Source organism: Athene cunicularia (assembly GCF_003259725.1).
Source record: "Athene cunicularia isolate RWA chromosome 3 unlocalized genomic scaffold, athCun1 chr3_part1, whole genome shotgun sequence".
Lineage (NCBI taxonomy): Eukaryota > Metazoa > Chordata > Aves > Strigiformes > Strigidae > Athene > Athene cunicularia.
The window spans coordinates 112,635,908-112,655,214 of NW_020799097.1; the positions used below are offsets into that span (position 1 = coordinate 112,635,908).

General features: G+C 45.0%; 1 protein-coding gene across 2 annotated transcripts in view; it reads left to right on the forward strand.

Annotated features, from left to right (window-relative positions):
* SLC24A3 (solute carrier family 24 member 3) overlaps positions 1-19,307 on the forward strand; it is a 144,411-nt gene that overhangs the window by 54,645 nt on the left and 70,459 nt on the right. For both annotated transcript variants that reach the window (XM_026846480.1, XM_026846481.1), the window contains exon 2: positions 16,421-16,497. The gene's annotated coding sequence lies outside the window, so the exon portion shown is untranslated. The remainder of the gene's footprint in view (positions 1-16,420; positions 16,498-19,307) is intronic.

Here is a 19,307-nt window from a genome sequence, read left to right on the forward strand (position 1 = left end):
AATGTGCTTTTTCGTTGAAGGCAAAGGCCACAAATTTTTATGCAGCATGTGCAAATGAGAATTTTCTCGTGGGTGCACACATGAAATGGCTATCTGGACAACAAGAGAACTCTTGTTCATATGTTAGTGAATGTGTTTGTGGGAATCCGGCCCTGTTTGGGTAGGTTTTCATTGGCTAATTTCAGTGATGGTTTATTTCAGCAGTATTACCAATACTGGGCATGGGTGGCAAGACTGATTGCAGCAATCACCATTTTCATTCGAGTAAATGCTGCTTGTTTACATCCCCAAGAATTCCCTTTTAATGTATGTTCATTAGTCTATCAAAGTAAAGGATTACTTTTAATTTCCCTCTTATATATGTAACTAATGCATCTATCATTTTAACTTTGCAATCTTGGAATGGAAATTTTTCGTGTCAGTTTTATATGCAAAGAGCAAAAAGATGGATGTCTGAAGTATGTAACTCACTGATGTATTTACTTAAAATATAAGTGCTAAGCACTTTAAGCACCTTGCAGATGGTAGTGTTGGGATGGAAAAGTGAAAGGACAGCTTTGCTTCTGTTCTGACCGAGAGGGAAAGGGAGCAGAGCTTTTGTGTGTTGGGGGTGTAAGCGTAAAGGAAATATCTTTACAGACTTTGGGGTCCTATACTTGGAGGAACAAATAGTCATTCATCCTGTGCATATACACTGTGTGTTGCACGAAAGTAGCCACAACAGAAAGAAGCAGCTTTGAAAGGTTGTTGTTGCATAAGGTGATCTTAGGTGATCTCGACTTTGTAAACGTTTGCTCTGCCGAGGAACCGGCTCAAAAGCCGTCGGAGCAGAGCCCAGGCAGGGGTACCGGCACGTCCGAGCGGGAGAGCTGCCTTAGCCCACCTCCGCGCCCGCGCTGAGACCAGCGGCTGCTCACGCCAGGTGCTGCCCGGGGCGCCTGGCTGCGGGCACTGCCCGGCGGCTGGTGCCTGTCCGTGCTCCCGGGGCCGCGGGGACGGCGGCTCTCTGACACAGGCGGGGCTGCCCCGCCTCGCCCATCGGGCTCCTCTTTTCTAGGCCGGTCTGCTGGTAGAAAAGACGGGCTGTGTGGCCTTATTGTCCAGAATTAATCTCCAAATAATGTAAAGCACTGATTACATCAAAGTAAGAAAATAGTTAATGGGATGCCTAATGTAAAATAACAAAGAGATTGTAATAGCTTTAAGCGTTTAGAAATTTGAGGGAGCTTAAAGAGTATTAGAGTTGCTGCGCAGATGAGCCTGGACAGTTTAAACATTGAAATTCATTTGCAGGCAATAAATCCCTGCAACGGTGGCATGTGAGTAGCAGAGCCTGCGGCAGCTGTGTGACTGGGCTCCGCTTCCTGGGGGCTGGGAGGGCCCGGCTGGCCCCTCCAGAGCAAACTGCCGTTGCAGTGACTTCCAGCTCCCAGCTGAAATAAAACCACCCCCCTTGGCCTGGAGAAGTGCTTTGGCCACTCTTTGCTGGGCATCCTCCTCTCGCAGCATCTCACCATCCACTTACTGCTCTGACCTCGGGGGCTGGCCCTGCACCATGCTCCCAGGTACAGGCACCGCTCATCCTCTTGCTTGCGATAGCATTGCCATACTTTTACCTGGCAGTACTGGCTTTGACTGACCCAAGTTGAAGCTGCCTCCTTGGAAGAAGAGAGAGTAAAAAGAGGCAGTTTTGGCTGTAGGCTGTTGCTGATTCCATCGCCTACTTGGATGCAAAAGAGGAAGGACAAGGCTGAGACTTGAACACTCGGGGTTTCTTCTAAAGAGGACTGAACCAGTAGCGAGGAAAGAGTTGAGAGCGTTTTCATTTCATCCTTGCTTTCTGCCTTTACTGCTTAAACAGGAGACTGTCAGTGTTTGGTGAAGGGTGCAAGAATAAATAGGCAAAGCTGAAGCCTTAATTCCTGGGAGGTTAAATGCCAAATACCAGGTCTGCTTGTTTGCTGAAGAGCCTAGACACTAAAGTCTGCACACCTCTGAACATTACGCTGCTGCTCTGATCACTTGCACCCATCTCGGGGTAAATTCTTGGGGAATGAGAAGGTGGGAGGCAGAAGATCCTCTCTAAAAATGTCATTCCTCATTTACAAGGATGAGGCTACAAGACTGTATCTATGGTCTTGTACTCAGCAGGCAAGTGAGACAGCTCTTCAGTTAGTCACTTCTGCTGTTGACTTGAAGCTGATGGCTTCTTGAAAGAGGGGTTAGAAACAAAGCCTATGTGAGGAGCCCTGCAGGGGCGGGGTTCATCACTGATACAGCATGGTGCTTTATGCAGGAGACATGGACCATTCTGTCAGGAGCAGAACAGAGCTAGTGAGTGAGGTTTCAGCTGTGTCACACTAAAATAAATTGGCTTAAACTGAACATTTTTCCATCATGCATCCTGTTACTAAGATTCACTATGCGCGCTAGCATAACAAACTGGAAGCACCGAGTGTTTTGGAATTGCTTGTGCCAATGCAGACCAGTTGTGCTCAAACTGGAATAATTTTATTTAAAGCACTGCAAGTCCCTGTGTGCACATCTTTAAAAATGCTACCAGAAGTTGATTCTTTGTAAAAGTAACTAATCTGCAAGCACTTTAAAAATCAGTTTGGGATTGCACTGGGATTTGTGCTTCTTCAACTAAACCAGTGAGGGATTACAGAATTAGTTTATACTAGTAGCAAAACCAGGGTAGTTGTTACTATGAAGGACACATTGTTTTCTGTGCATCTGAAATGTAAAATTAAAGTTGTTTCTCTTAGGAGAAGGAGAGGTCTGAGAGGGGGTGGGGCAGGTGAAGCATCCTACCTGGGGTTGTGGGAATGTCCATCAGTCGCAATTGCATGCTTGAAATGTGGAACAAGGAAATTATAATTAGGGGCTCCTGGAGGCAGGATTAATAGCAAAATGAGGACTGTTGCTTTTGATAGCAATTTATGTCCCTTTGACTTCCTCCACGATTGCTGTCTGTGGAAAGAACAGGCTATTTGAGGCTAGTTCTAATAAAAAGTTATTTTTCCTGTTTCACAAGACACATCAGAGTGGGCATCATTAGCTGCTGCCCTCCACTTGATAAGGGCTCCTCTGTTGGCCATCAGTCCTGTCTGTCCCTTGACCTAGTGTCAGGGTACAGAGCAGACCTCTGCTAAGTGGTGCAGTCTGGCTCTTTCTATAGGGATCCTGTCCACAAGTTGCCATGGCTGTGGGAGACTCTAGGCAGCAAGTGGCTGGTTTGGGGCTAAGAAGAGTTGAACAGGGGTGTGTGAGAGTACTGCCAGGGTGTGGGCAAGTCCCCTAAAAGGTCCCGTAGGTCCCCTGGCAGATTTCAGATGCGATCTCTTGTGATGTACTGCCCCTTTTCCGTGCATCTGAGTCCCAGTAATTGGCTAGCTCTGGGCGTTTGGAAGTCACCAGGAGCAGGTTTTGAGCCTAGCAAATCAGGTAGGCATGTGCTCCTCCCGCAGGAGGGGAAAGCCACAGCCACCCACAGTGCTGGCGGTACATTCTCAGCTTGTTTGGCAAAAAGTTGGCTCCATCTGTCTTGTGTTTCGGCTGTGTGTCCAAGTTTCTGCTTGTGCATCCAGCAACTCGTATGCAGGTCTGTGCTCCGGCAGAACGGGTTTTGTGGCACTGGGCACAGTGGTGGGTACGTTGGTGCTGGCTAATACGTATTCCATCTGTTCTGCAAGCACCATCATGTGGCTGATACTTAGCAGGCGGATTGATTTTTCAAAATAAGTAAATAAAGGGAGGGGAAAGCCCTCATGTCTAATGAACAGATACGTCTGCAGGTTGCCTGAGCTCAATATGGCCACTACGTGACCAGCATCCTGCACCTGGCAAAGGTGATGTTGAGGCTGGAAGGAACATCTAGAGCACAAAACATTCCCAGACCATGTGTTTAAGCCACAATTTTGACATGTTTTGAGCAAAGTCCCAAATGTTTGTTTGTTTGCAGGAGGTTTTTTGGTTTGCACTAATCCAGGTTCGCAGCCACCCTTATACTGGGGATATGGCTGAAGCATACCGGGAAGAATTTATTATCCACTCATGACATTCCTACATCCAGCACTTGGGATCTTGAGAGATGAAAAAGTCCTTCCCTTTTCTCCCCAAGATAAAAAGAGATGTAACAGCAGCATCTGTTCCTTTCCAGGTGGCTTTATAAAAGTGTTTCTTGCAAAAAAAAGTGCCTTTTTTTGGTTAGCCTTCCCATCAGTATGAACATAATGTAAATATTTGTTCCCCAAAATAAAGCTAATGAAAGAGAGACTGTATTCTGGTCCCAATCAAAAGAAGTTCAGGAAGTCCAGAATAGCTGTAATTAATCCAGTAAGTTATTAGGAATTTCTGGCAGTTCATGTGAGGACAGGAGCTAGCCAAAGATTTGTTCTTTTCTTGCTGTGCTTTTGCTGAGAACCTTCCTCGTGCCAGTTATTTCTGACCAGAGTGTGTGGCTGATAATGGATAACTTTGCACAAGTACTGCATTTGTCAAGGGAAACATCTTGATCCAAGGCCAGCTGTGCTTAGGTCTGTGGAAGTTTTAACTGTGGGCAGTTCTGCTAATGCCTCCATGCATTTCCTTCTAGAAGCAGTGATTGTTGCTAGTGATGGGGGCCAGGGACACACACACACACACACACACACACAAACAAAGCAAAACAAAATCTGTAGCATGATCAAATGAAATGCAGAAATACAAAAGCAAAGAGATCCTGGAAAACAGTTGCCAGAATCTTGCTGTGACAGAAATAAGTCTTCTACTGGACAAAAGAAAATATAACCTATTTAAAGGTCACTTGCTGTTGTTACTTGACTTAAACTCTCTCTGAACCATATGCTGTTGTATATTATTTATTATTCCTGATTTTTTTCCCCATTCGTGTTTAGACATACTTGCTTGTCCTCAGATGTGCCTCTGACCTTGCAAGCTATTCATTTGCATTGAGGCCACACAGAACCTTTTTAGCTTCACAAGGGCTCTGCTTCTATGTAGAGATTTGTTGCTTTGAGGCTTTACTTTCTGCGTCTGGGGAAGGCATCTGTTTCAGGGAAACCTTTTCTGGATCTGACTCTTGGTTTTTTGGGTGTATGCTTGGCATAATGGAAAGCCACATGATGGAGCAGGATTTGAGGCTAGAGGCACACTGCAATACAACACACAACCAAGAGAGTCTAAAGAAAGGGGGGATGACAGAATATGGGGTGCTCAGAGCTGAGCACTTCACATGTGCCTCATTTCAGAGGAAATGCATTTTGCAATTTCTGTGCAACTGTGAACATCTTAAATGTTGAACATGTGAAAATCAGATGTGAGTAGAATTATAAGCAACTAAGCCGTTAGGTATACTAACAAAGCTATTCGTGTTTTACACGTACCACAAGCCTGGGCAGATCTTCCCTTCCTAGAATTCTGCTACAAGGCAGAAATGGGGCTTCCCAGATTTAATGAAGGGTGTTTGCATAGGTGGGTAGATGGGGAAGCTTGCTATGCCTGGTGTTTTCAATCAGTGATTTCTCATGAGTGCTTCCTCCAGAACAGAAAGGAGTGATATTTGTTCTCACTTCCCATGCAAATGAGCTGCCAGTTCTGTATACCCCATGGTACACATGGTTCATCATCTCATATTTCTATTCTGCCGTCTTCTCCTTCCTCTCTTTCCTCCATCCCATACATAACTTATCATACTTGAAAAAAAATGTAAAACTCTCCCATTTTATTCATACCATGTATATTTTGTCTGGCTCACCCCACCAGGAGGCATCTGTGAACAGGTACTTGACAAGGCTCAGCAGCTTCAGTTATGATGTTCCCATCGCTTTGCCTCTTGCTGCGATCTCTGACAGAGGAGCTGATAAGATAACAACTATCTGTAATTGAAACGTGTATTTTGACTGGGCTGTTAGACTGTCCTGTAATGTCCTGATAAATGAAGCTAAAAATCAGCGAGGGTAAAAAAACCTATCTGGCAGGGTGTAAGATGATAACCCTAACTTCATTTAACCTGCTGGTGCTGTCACCTGAAGCCCCCAAGCCCACAGGCATCTCTGTGTGGCTTGGCGTGGCCATTTCCACACGGCCAGGCTTTGCATCTCCTCTGGCTGATGAGCCATGGCCTCTGCTCTTGGATCTGCTCTTGGTGGAGAGGAAACAGACTCTTGCAGGTGGGGGGGTGAGAAGGAAGGGGGTTTGGGAGGTCGGGCAGTTTCTTGTGTTCCTTTTGATTAAAGTACATAAATCCTTAAACACATCCTTAATTATGCGGGTATTAGGGAGAGCAGTTTTAGACTGATTTGATTGTTGGGGAGGCACAGATTGTTACAGAGAACAGGAAAAAAACAATGACTGGCAGGGTTGAAAATACTGGGGTCCTGTGGGCTTGCTCGGCTTGCAGAGGGGCTGAGGGATCCCTCCAGCGACAGGGAGGCCAAAAAAAGATGCTTGCCTGTGATGGCAAGATCTGTGCTGTATGTCTGGCCCAGAGGCAGGTCTGTATTCCAGTAGGAAGCCGTGTGTTTAAGTTGGTGAAGTGGCCAGAGGCTTGAATGGAAAATACCAGGGGTCATTCCCTTGTCTCTGGCTTTTGGATCTGTGATATGAAGCTCTCTGTGACAATAGGCATGAGCTGAGGCTCTGTGCTGGATTCTGTTCAAGGCCAGTTTGGGTGCAGAGGATTGGCAGCCTTCAGCATGTTTGGGCAGGCAGGGTCACGTTACTTCCTCACAGTGCTGCGGCAGGCTGGCAGGGCGGATGGAAACCTCTGCTCACACTCGGCTCTTGCTCGGCTCCCTCCCCGCTCCGGCACTGAGCCAGCCAGGCTCCACGGGCGCGCAGGAGTGCGGGGAGGAAAAGTCATCAGCTCCGTGGAAGTCATGCAGCCGCTGTATTTTTGTTTCTGAAAGCAGCCTGGCATGCTGCCCGTTCTGCGTGTATGGTATGTGCTAACTTGGAGAGACAGAGCAGGGAGCCGGTGGTACCCCAGAGCAGCTGTGTGCAGTTTTGGGGTCTTTCAGATGTGCACAGCTGTCTCAGCTCCATATCGCTGCTCCGCCTCTCCATGAGCCCTGACTGCACTCTCTTACAGCTGCCCATGGAGCCGTTCTCTGAAAGGGTGCACAGCAGGGCTTCACACCCCCACCATGAACCTCCTCCCAAGGGAGGGACACAACATCTCACAGCCTGGGGGCATTTCTGACCTACCAGCAAGAATCAGCAGTGTCCTCAGCTGCTTCACCCCCAGTGCCGACACCGATAAGCCCCGTCACTGCCCTGTTTCTGGCCAGGTGGTTCAGCATCCTTTGGCAGTTCTGCCATCTGGCCTTGGTGGCACGCTGCAGCCAGGATGAATGTCTTCCAGTAAGAGCTTTTGACACAGCTGTATCTAGTCTAAATACCTAAAGAAAACCCCAAGACTGAATAAATGGCCTTGTGTGAGTAAGAGAGTACAGTTACAAAGGGATTTATATCCTGACAGGATCCCACAGCACTGCACTCTTGCCATATTTAGTTAAAGGGCTACTTTCTGGTAAGAGAACATAGCAAATCAATCAAAATGCTTTAAGAGGAGAAGTTCATGGGATGAGCTATTTGTGATGGGAATTCCTCAGGTGGGACTTGGGGTCTTTATGCGGCTCCTGAGCATGCTACCTGTGTAACATGCCCCCTCATCTACAAGGGCTGCACCTTTCCACAGAGCTCCCAAAAAGTTAAGGTAGAGATGTTTGCTGATTGTATGCAGACCAAAGCCCTCTGCTCCATGTGTTCACATCTCTGTCTAAGGCTGCTCTGCTTCATGTTACGTCTACACTAGCAGCTATTTGTTTGTTCCATAAAGCCTAGTTTCTAAAGGCCACCTGTAATAAAAAGAGGCTGTCAGGGTGAGCACACAGCGCCAGTGTCAAGGAATGGTCTCAGACTGGATCACTGCTAAGACTCCCAGGGCCATGCACTGTGGCTAGAGTCAGAGGAGCTCCCTCCTGCTCCCACAGTCTTCACCATGGGGATCCCCTCATCTGGCTACATGAAGCAGCATCACTTTACCCAGCTTCCCCTCCTCCAGGAAACCTTGGGTGGCCCCATGTGTCTGCCTGTCTATTCTCTCCCTTTAAAAGGTGACTTGGCACCTGCCCAGATGTGCTGCAGGGAAGGTTGTGGCTGTCGCTTAGAGGTGGTCTGCAATGGACTCGCTAATGCTGACTTGTAGCAAGGCTCCTTGTCATGACAGTAATGCTCTGGGTGTGTTGTTGACCACTGCTGAAGAGCCAGCCTGGAAAAACATAAAAAACGCTTTTGTTCAGTGCGTTTGCCATCAGCATCCTTTGTGCTGGGCATAAGCCTGTTACTCATGAGCAAATCAGTGTGCAGTAACTCAAGGAAGTAGAAGTGTGCATAAGCTCATCACTGCCTGAACATCCACAGTAAAGGTTTAATTTTGAGTAATTAGAAATACATTGCTGCAAAGGTTCCGAGAATGCTATCTGAACATGCATTGTTTGATAAGAGCCAGCCCTTTTAAAGCAGTCACAAGGTATGGGACAGTATGGGACAGTGCCATTGGCTATGGTGGGGATGCTGCACGACTTACAATGGTGTGCTGTACCCCCACACACTTTCAGCCGCTTGTTTTCAGCAGTTAAGTGGTGACATGAGTAAAACATTAGCAAAATTATGTATTATTGATATATCAGCATAGTTTGGCTCTCTTGAATTTTAAATCATGCAACTGTAATGCAAACACCATTTTTACTTGGCAGAAAGACATTTATATATATATAAAAAAAGAAAAAAGATACTCTGCCCTCCCCTCTGTGAGAATTTCACTGATCCTTATTGCTTTTAAAGACAATCAAAGATTTTCACAGTCCCTTGCTCTCCTGTACCACGTCATTTAAAGCTGTTCCCGTGGGGTTTGGCTACAGGAAAGGGTGTGCTGCAGAGCATGGGTCTGTCCATGTCCAAGCCAGTCTCCAAGCAGTGGTAGCTGTGAAGCTGAACATACCCAGCAGTTCCTGAGCCCCCTCACCTCCCCACATCTGCAAGCTCACCTCAGTGGCTCACTGGTCCATGTGAGAGACAGACTTCAGGGATGTAGCAGTTACTCTCCTATATATTTGGCAGGGCTTACAGCACTGTCAGAATTTATGCCATTTGGAGGATGCTGTTGGAGGTCAGGGAATTGGGCTAGACAGTGTGCAGGCAGGTGGTGAATTACTGCTGACCCTGAAGCAGTCAGAAATCTTGAGTTTGAATTTAAAATAATGAATTTGAGAATGGAGAGGGAACGTAAAGGATTGTTTTAAAGTATATTTTTATTTCCCTGTGTAAAAAGCTATTGGCATTGATTCAGAAAATGTTGTTTCAGGTCACATCACAAGGTCTTACTCCACTAATATCTGTCCCTCATAGATGACAATAATAGAAGTCGAAGAAACGCACTGAGCAAACATGCAGGGACACTTCCAGATGAGCTGCAACTGTTTGCTGTACAGGGACTTCCTGAGCCAACAAGAGCAATCTTTACATTACTAGTCTTTGAGGGACTTCTTTTGTTCCATTGGCTTGTCAGTTTTCTCTGTGAAGCCATGGAAAATTCAGATTTGCAACATCCTGTGATGACAAGCTGACCTGCTTCCTGCTGGCCTCTCTCATTTAGGCACCAGGAGAGCTGGTGAGCAGTTGGTCCCTTTTCTCCATCTCCTTGCCACTCGATTTCAGAATCCCATGCTCCACTCAACTTTTTTCAGGTTAAAGAGGTGGTCTGTATTCCAGTGTTTCATGCTCAGCAGCTTGTCCATCCTCCCAGCTGATCCTTCTGCTGCTCTCTGAGTTGTTCACAGCTCTACATCCCTCCCGAGATGGGAAGACCACTGCCTTGGGATACAGCACCGTGTGTGTCTATGCAGTGGTATAGTGATATTCCCTCAAGTTCTCTGTTCCTGTTGTTTGTTGCTAATGATGTATGATGTATTTGCTTTCCTGTTGCGAGCTGGCACACTCTGAACACCTCGAGCTGGGCACGGGAGCAAACGATCTGTCATCTGGGCTTAGACAAGAGCTCACACCCAGCTGCTTGGCACAGCTACATGTCTGTGTTTTTCCAGCTGCAGAAGTGTAGTTGTCTTTGGGACTTTCAGTGACAGCTGAATACCAACAGTCCCTAAATGTTGGAGTTGCGTATCTAAATCCTGGTTTCTAGTCCAGCCTGCTCATGTATTTTTTGAAGTCATCCCTTTCTGCAGCCTTATCTTCTTACCCCATGATGTGATGTAGAACCCATTTCTGAAGAGCTATTTGGAAAGAAGCAGCCAAGCAGGGGCCACTGGGCAGAGTAATTATCCTGGGAAGCTGTATACAAATAGAGGCTGAGCCACTCCCCACTAGGTATTTGGATGCTTTGTGTTTGCAGTGCCTGGTACTGACATGAATTACCTCTGGCCATGAAAGAATTGTGGAGACAGCGTGAGAAAATGAACTGAGTTTTAAAATTTCTGAGTTTTCTTTGCTGTTAATTCATTGCCTAGGCTGAGCATCCTCAGTTCTTCCCTCTGTGAAAACAGATTTCAGATGTCAGATTTCCCAAAGGTTTTCTTGTCCCTAGAGCAGGTACACTGGCTAGTAATATAAAGACTTTTTTTAAAAAAAAAAAAATAAGTATATGTTGCATCTTTGAGAACTATTATTCTAGTACAGTGTTGAGTTTTTTTAAAAAAGAAACCTTTTGGAAAGGTGGAGAGGGAAAGGAGTGGCAGGGAAAAGGGTTTTGAAAAGGTAACGCTCCCTGCTGCTGTCCAGAAGAATGGTACAGAAGCATCTTCTCTGCGCATCCTGTCCTTGGCACAGCATGTGAAATGCCTGGAGTAGCTTGACTGTGCAGAACAGAGGCGAATTTGTATTGTGCCGGCAAATCCTCTGAACAGAGTGGTAATGCGGATCATTTTGTAAGTCAGCTAAAGCCAAGGCTGAACAGGGTTCCAGTTTTAATGAATCACACACTGATTGAGAGTAAAAGGACAAGAATTTATTCCAACTCATTGTATTATGACTAAAATAACTTTTCCCTGTCAAGCATGGCTGCAAAATTTCCCTCTAAATCTGGCAAGGGGAACGTGTACAGCGATACCCTTGCAAATGCTTGGTCCTTGGCTGGGGTTGTGGCGTGGGCTGCCGTAGATGCCATGTGCCCACTCTCTAAAGGTGTGGGCTTCCTATTCTGCACAGCAGCTGCTATCTGTCCAAACATCTGAGGTCTTGCCGTCACATCCTCAGCCTAACGCAGAAGAGCAAAACTTTCACACCCACTGCTGGTCTGCTTCTTTATTATTTAGTCTGCTTTACCAAGCTAATCCATACCTTGCTAATAGTCATCTCGTTCCAGTTACTTCCCAATTCTAATAATCCTCATATCTACTAGCAATTTTACAAGTTGTCAATACAAGATTGAACTGCACCCCAAAAAAAGCATTGTGTTGAGCTGCATGCTCCTGTGCTTTGTTTTCTGAGAATGCACCTCTTGTTAACTGCAAACTGAAGCTGAGTTACGTGCGTCTGAAGGCTGGAATTCACACATCTCGGGTAGAAATGCTGTCAGTGCCGGGTGCTGCGGTGCTGCTTCAAGGGTATGTATGGGCCTGGTCTTGGAGAGTGGCATTGTACCTAATGCCCTCGCAGAAAATGTCCATGGAGGTGCTGAGTTTGTGTGGTGATCCTCCCCTTCTGCAGTTTGCAGGCCCAATACCTACAAAGTCTGCAGGATGAGAGTAGATCAGTTAAGCAGAAATCGTCAGTTCTTTGAGTTTAGGTTTATTGACAGGGTGGTGGGTTTTTTTCCTGGTGCAATCAAAATAAGCGTGGCAAAATCTGCCCCTACTTTCTGTACAAAAGCTGAGAACTCTTTTAAGCAAAATAACAAACTGCATGAGCGTTTATACTAGCTAAATAGGGCAGCTGTTGTTGGAGTGGTGTTCCAGCAACACCCTTTATTTCTTCTTAGAAAGGAGCTCCTGTGTTTTGCAAAGCTCTCCTCTTATCTGTACTCATCTGCACCTGATGCATCTAATAAAAATGCAGCAGATTTCAAATTTGCATACATTATTTTATAATTGTATATGTTCAAGTATAAGCCACTGAAAGCGTTATGTTCACATGATAATGTAGAGAATGCAGTGATGGACACCTTAGATTTTCTCAGATAAGTAGGTGAATTACAGTGTGGAGGTGAGAACCGGAACCTGAGAGAGGATGTTTCCTGCTGTGCATGGGAAGGATGGCTAGGATTCCCCACCTCTGCCAGGAGCGACAAGCTTATTCTATTTCAATACTGGTTTTTTTCTGTATGCTTTTACCTTAGGTGCACTTCAGTCTTCTGTCTCCTTGAACTTCCTAGAGACTCTTGGTAAAGGAATTGGATTTTCATTGTCTCTGTTACAAATTGTCATAGTAAAATCTCCTAGGCAGCTGCAGAGGGAGTGCAGGAGGGAGAGGGAAGCATGTGTGTGTTAGCAAAACATTTTGTATATTGCTAAAAACTTACCTCCCCGTGTTTTCTTTGCAATGTCTTATGGTCTGGTGAATGGTCAGGAACATTTCTTAAACAAAACTGTGATGAAAACATTTGGTTTTCACATAATGACATTTCGCTGAGGAAAGATGAATCCTTTCCAGCTATTTTAACTTCATTGTCTTATGTCTTTCATAGTGTTTTTGTGTTGGTTTGGTTTTTCTAAACTCCTTGTCTTTGTGCTGATACCTGACTAGTTTCTTTAGGTTGCACACCTAAACGTGTTTTTGGCAGCTTTGGGGGTGTCTGGCACAGTGCATGGTTGGAGGTGGGAGGGTAAGTGGCATCCTGGCAGTACTAATAGCTGTGTTTCAGAAGAAAATAGTTACAACTTCTGGCAGGTGAATCCTGATTTGTTATAAAAAGTCAGGGGTATTGCTAGTTCTCATAAAAGGCCAAAACCTTCTGCCTGCTGTGCAGTTTGGGCTGGCCCCCATGCTCGGCATTTCCCTTGGGAGGTGCCAGCAGCCCTGGCTCAGCCTGCCCTCCCCAGACTTCACACCCACCCGGATCCCCAGGACCAGGGCTCCCCCAGCCTGCCCAGGGGTTCAGCACAGGCGGGTCCCGATGCCGATCCTGTGGTGTGCCCAGTCCCTGGTGAACGATGTAAGCCACAAGCTGGCCATGGGTTACTACGCCAGGCTTTTCATAGGGCACGATGCGGTGTTTCCATGGCCGTATCTGTGCTTGCGACATTATCGTGGTGCAAGAGTATTACTTCATTTTAAGATGAATTTTAAAGGTGCTGTCTGTACTGCTCCAGTAGCTCCCACTAGTTTGGTAGGACTCATGCTAACATTTGTCAATGCATAGGAATGCAGTTAACAGTATTAACCTGAGTCTTTGGTCACAAGACTGCTTATGTGAAAAAGAATATTTTCCTCCTCAGATACAGTGCCTGGGTAGATCTCTTACTTGCATTAGTAACAAAATTAAGATGTAGCTGCCTTTTGCTCAGTTATTGCTTCACAGGCAGCAAAGCTGTGAGAGTGAGCTGGGTTGTTTTTCCATTTAATCATCCATAGAATTGTTGATTAAATTCCAATTGCTGAAGCTTTATTAATGATGATGATGTGAAAGCCAGGAAAAATGCAGCTTGATTTTTTTTTCCAACTCAAAGCTGAATGTGCAGAACTGACCATTAGAAGAAAGCCATAATTTTTTAGTTGTTATTGAGCAATTCAAATCTGGAATTACTAAGAGGCACTTGGAATGCCAGAACATCTTCTTCACACTTGCTTTTCAGTTTATAACCAAAAGCCATTCTTGCAACCTAATTGGCAGACTGTCTTTAAATGCTTTATAATCCAATTAACATCTAGAACAGTAATAAAGCATTCGAGTAAATGGAAGAAATTTGTCTTTAAATGTCTTGCAATACCATATTTGCAACAAAGGTTATCCGACTGTATTGCATGCTCTTTTCAATTGTTCTACTGATTACTTGACTTTGGAAAGACAACTGCTAATCTAACAAAAATATATTGCTCTTAATAAAGGCATACTGACCAGACTAAATTGCTGAGCTGTTTTCTGGGTTGGCATAGTGGGCCATTGTCTGTCCCAGATGCTTGTTAGTGTGTCATTTCTAAGACTTTATGACTCTGTTGGACTTAAACCAGGTGATAAAGCCAAGGTGAAGTACAAACCTTCTCTAGGTGTAAGCTCATACTTTGGAACTGATGTTTTTCTCTGCTGTAAGGAGGAAGGGAGTGAAAGCATGAATGCCTGAGCAACCAGGAGGTCATGGTTCTGCTTCCATCACCTCTCACTGCAGATTTCAAAATGTCCCTTTCTTCTCTCTTGATTGTTTAGAAAACTGCTCAAGTTAGGAAGTTGACACAGTGGCCACCTAGCTGAACATCCCACTTCTGGAAGTGGATAGTAGGGGATGCTTAGGGAGAAGTGTAAGCAACAGAGCATGTGAAGATCAGTTCTTCTGCCCATGCATACCCTTGCTGACTGCTCAAGACAAGGTTTACAGGGACTGAAGTTTGCATTTAGATGACCAGTTTTAATGTTACCGACACTTAGGATCTCTTTCTAGGCCTTTCCTACTTTGTTGCCTGTCACAGCATCCCTGAGGAATGAAATCCACCATTTCATAATGCAGGGGATGGTAATCCTTCTGCCTGTTTGCAAAATGTACCACCTTGTAATTTCAGAAGGTGGAAAGAATTGGAAGGGAGTTACCATCTTCAGCACATCACCATCTACCCATATAGAATGCCGCCTTTTACTCCTTCATGTGAGCTGGGCTACAGCAAGGTGTGGTAGAGCACTGAGGAGATCATGGACATGAGACAGTGAGGTCAGAAACAAGATCCACTTACGCTGCCAATAGACAGCTTTACTGAGAAACAGCATCTGATTTGGGTTGCTGTTTTTTTCCCTGCTTGATCTTAGCATTATTTGAAATAATTATGTTCCTGTGTGAAGTTTCTCCATGGTTCACTTCTACCAACAGATGCTCTTTCTGCAGCTAATTAGACCACGGAGTCTGCATGCGTCCTGCAGCCTCAGTGCATAGTAAAGGCATATCTCCTTCATTTGGAGCAGTAGCAGCTTTGCTTTTGAGTTTGCTGCTGGTAAAAAGGTGGTGTTGAGGAAGTCCTTGAATGCTGTCCTTGCATTTATGTGGGCATTAGCTGTTGCCTTGCTGTGGATCTTTGGCTGAAGCTTGGCTCCCGGTCTCGACCATTTTACAGACACTACCTGACAGCCTTTTGCTGGGCAGAGCAAGAGCATGCAGGAAAGGTGGGAACTCTCACCTGTTCACATGGCACTTAGGAGGAAACTTGCTTCCGGAATTTCAGATGTGTCACCCTGTTGAACTGATGTCTTTGGGATGACTTCAGCTTGACTTTGCGTGTGGGGTTACAGCTAGTAGAGCTTTGCAGTAATACTAAGCCTTCCTAGTGGAAATCTTTGCAACTCCAGAGAGTTGCACACTTGTTTTTTTTTTCCCCAAAGTATTTGATATGTCTCTGTCAAAACTCCTTTGCATCACTAGCCCCGTCCATCTGTCTTGTTTGTGTTGAGGATGTCTCTGAGGAGGCAGGATGAAGTCTGGTGGTAGGGAAAGAATTCATTTTGATCTGAAATTTCCAAATCTACCCCTGCCCTGGGCTGAATCCCCTATCAGCCACTGACTGGCTGTCTAACACAGCAGGTTATCCTTGGAGCATTTGCTATACAGGGAAGTCCATTATCTTGACACTGTTACTAGTTCAGTGAGGGCAGTGAGAGACACCAGGGTAGGGTAAAGAATGTAAACAGCTGAGAGGCGGTTTGCTATAACGCCTCCACCATGCCTGCTGTTGGGAAGGGCACTAGAGGGAAGTTGTTGCCTGTCTGGAGAGTGTTAGGTCCTGCCAGAGATTGAAGTACATGTTACCTGCACCTTACCTATGGAGAGGCAATGCTGGGGGCTTGAGAGGATGCTCTTACCCATCCATTTCAAGTACAAAACCGTAAGTCAGAAATGCTTGGTGAGAGTGACCCATCACCACTTGGTCTGTACAACACTGTTTCCCCTGAACATTTTCAGGAGAGTGCAGTGCTGTGCTCTCAGGATTTAATCGCCCTCCCTAAGGCGTCTTTGCGTACACAAGTTGTGGTTGCCACGGAAGCAGATTACACAGAAAACATTTGAGGAAAGGCTATACTTGCCAGAGGACAAGTTAAGCTAAACTAACAGGGAGGTAGAACAAAGAGCCTCTGGCATGGTAGCTGTAGGACTACTGCTTAGTAGAAGAGCTTGGGCAACATTTTGTTACGTTACTTAACAGTATGTGTGGTGGTTTTGAATAGCCAATTAAACGTCTGAGCTTTCTTTTTTCCCCCTTTTTGCAGCTCTCCATGAATTCCCCAGTGACATCTTCACAAATGAGGACAGGAGACATGGAGCTGTGGTCCTGCACGTCCTTTGTGTAAGTTTTGTGACGTTGTGTTTCTTCTCCTATGGGTGTGGACGGGGCTTGGTGTGCTCAACCGCAGGCTGATGCCACCTCCTGCCCACAGGGGCTTCTGCTCTCAGTCGTGGTTGTGAGTTTCGGTAACTACACTGACTATATCGAATTTCAGTTTTACATAGACCCCTCTTAAAAGCCATGGTGCAGCCCACGAGCACAAGCTCATGCTGTCATGTAAATAAACCTGCAAGTTACTTGACTTTAGCCAGACCGGTTTTGCTGAGGCTGTCAGGCTATTGTGGTCCCCTGCCCTCCACCCCCAAGCACGCTGTGGGGTTGGCAGGTTGAGGGAGGACATTAGTGTAATTGCCTTCAAAAATAAGTGAAGTCTTATCCCCAGAAGTTTCCCTCAGAAATCCTTTCAGTACCCTTATGACATAGATGTAGGAGAAGGAGATTGGAGAGGGTTTTCTATTTAAAAAGATTATCAACTGATTAATTCTGAGGGAAAAAAAAAATTTGGATTTCCAGAATTCCTCTGAGTAGTTAAGTTGCTAAAGTGAGTTTTTCTTCCTGAATATATTAAAGATCATGATTTCTCATTTATCAGCTGCAGAGTGTCCTGGATCCTCTTGGGAATTCTGGACGACAACAGACAGGCAAGGGATCTGCCTCAAAGTTCAGAAATGTGCTAAGAAGACTTCAATAGATGCTCTTTTAAAGACCTTACTAGTAACAAAAATCTGAGCAATTTTGGGTTTGGAGTTTCATGATCTCTGCCCCAAAGTATTCAGTGTAAATGGTGTGCACAGGTAATGCCAAAATTAAAGATATTCAGGATAAATTTCTTTAAATAACCCTGGTCTGTCAGTCCACTAGACGCTTAGCTAGTGTTAGAGGACCTTGTGTTCAGCAACTGTGGTACTGTCACAGGGAAGCACTGTCCCTAAAATCTGTTCCTTGGCTTTTGTTAGGTAGATGAAGATAATTTTTTTTTTTTTTTTTTTTTTTTACTCCTTGGGAGGAAGAGGCATTCTTAAGCAGCCAAGAAAATACCTGCTTCTAATGAATGTTTAAAAGCATTTAAGAATTTTTAGCCAGCTTAAATGAGCAGTCACCATTAGCTATGTGCAGTGATTCATGATTTCTTTTAAAATATGAATTAGATTGTATTGCATGTTGTAATGTGAGTGCTCTGTGTTGTGATTTTATTTCGGCTAAACAGCTGCAAAAATTTGTTGAGTAACATCACTATTAACTTTGGCTAGCTCAGGGCTTCTAAGTTTCCATGGAAACATTGAGCTTTGAGATGTTTTGGAAAGTGAGCAATGGACTCTAGCTGGATTTTTATCACCCACAAGACCACTCCCCAAAATTTATATAAGCCCTCTCACAAAGCAGTGTCGTGCAGCAGCTAGTCACACAGAGTCTCTCTGCAGCTGGTGGAGAGACCTTCAGAGGATCTCCAGCGCCACTGATGTAGGTATGGGGTGAAGTGGCAGGTTGGGTTTCATCTGCCTGGCCCTGGTCAAATCTGCTGATTCCCCCCATGGGTTGTTCTGCCTGGCAACAGAGCAGGATTGTCCTAATTGGCTGCAGCCCCTGTGCTGTGGGGATCAGTGTCACATGGAGTGGCTCTTGCACATCCCTGGTGCTCATGGTTAGCATAGTGCCCTCTTCAGAATGTCTAAAAGCAGGGCTTGGGCTGGCCTTGAAAGGGGTGCCAGGAACGGTGCTGGTGGAACCGAGAAGTAGTCCCAAGGAATACCATACTGGAGACCTGTCCATGCATCCCAGGCAGCCTGTGATTTGCTCTTTCCTGACTTTCGAATGCTTGATTTCATGACTTCAGGGTCCATTTCACAGCCAGTCGGTGTGTCGCGTACCCACCTACCTTGACACTCATCTTGGCCAGTGTGTGTTTGCATCCCAAGTGCTGATTATTTGTTTTCCTAGCAGTCAGTGCTCTATGCCTCCAACAGTTTTTGTGTTTTGACAGGAAAAGGTCACTGTTGATCATCTGTTAATTCAAAAAGCTATATTAACTGCTCTTAATCCATACAGAAAGTGCATGAACATTGTATTGTAGTCTTGAAAAATACTGGCAGGCTGTTGGCACCCTTGTATCTACACTGTGGGTAAAAGTGTTATGAGAGTTGGTTAAGAATGGGATTAGCTATATGCAGTTAAATGCATCCCTACTTGAAAAACAACTAGCAGACTTCTGTGCAGCCACTTTAGGTAAAAGGTAATGATTATAGCAGCACATTGCTACCTTGTAACCTCACATTTCTTAGATTTTAACACAAAAACTATTTTTAAAAGTCTTGAGTTACAGGAATAAGTTTATAATAAGAAAATTAAAAATATGAGTTGCTAAGATAATTCTTAATCACAGTGTGATCCATACCTCTGAATGTGTTTTTCCAGGCTATTTAAAGGAGACAAGACCTGTACTGTATTTTTTCATTATTAGTAACAGTGGAATCATACAAGATTCTCATACAGCTGACTATATAAACTATGAGTTGGGTTATTTTCCAGTCTACTTTAATTTGGGCTTCATAATTGCTCTCAGGAAAATTTATTTTTCCAAAGACTTTTTTGTCAGTTCTGAATAAACTGAGCATACTTTAAACACGTATCAGAATGGCGTTTGGAGGACTGAAATTTCAAGATGAACTGTCTACTTCAGAATAAAAAGGGTTTTTTTTAATGAGAACTAGATGTAAGCATCTGCGGTCCCAGTAGAAACATATCCAGTTTCTTCCCCTCTAGCAAGCAGCAAGATAGATACCTTGGTCCATTGGTTCTCCATAATTCTCCAT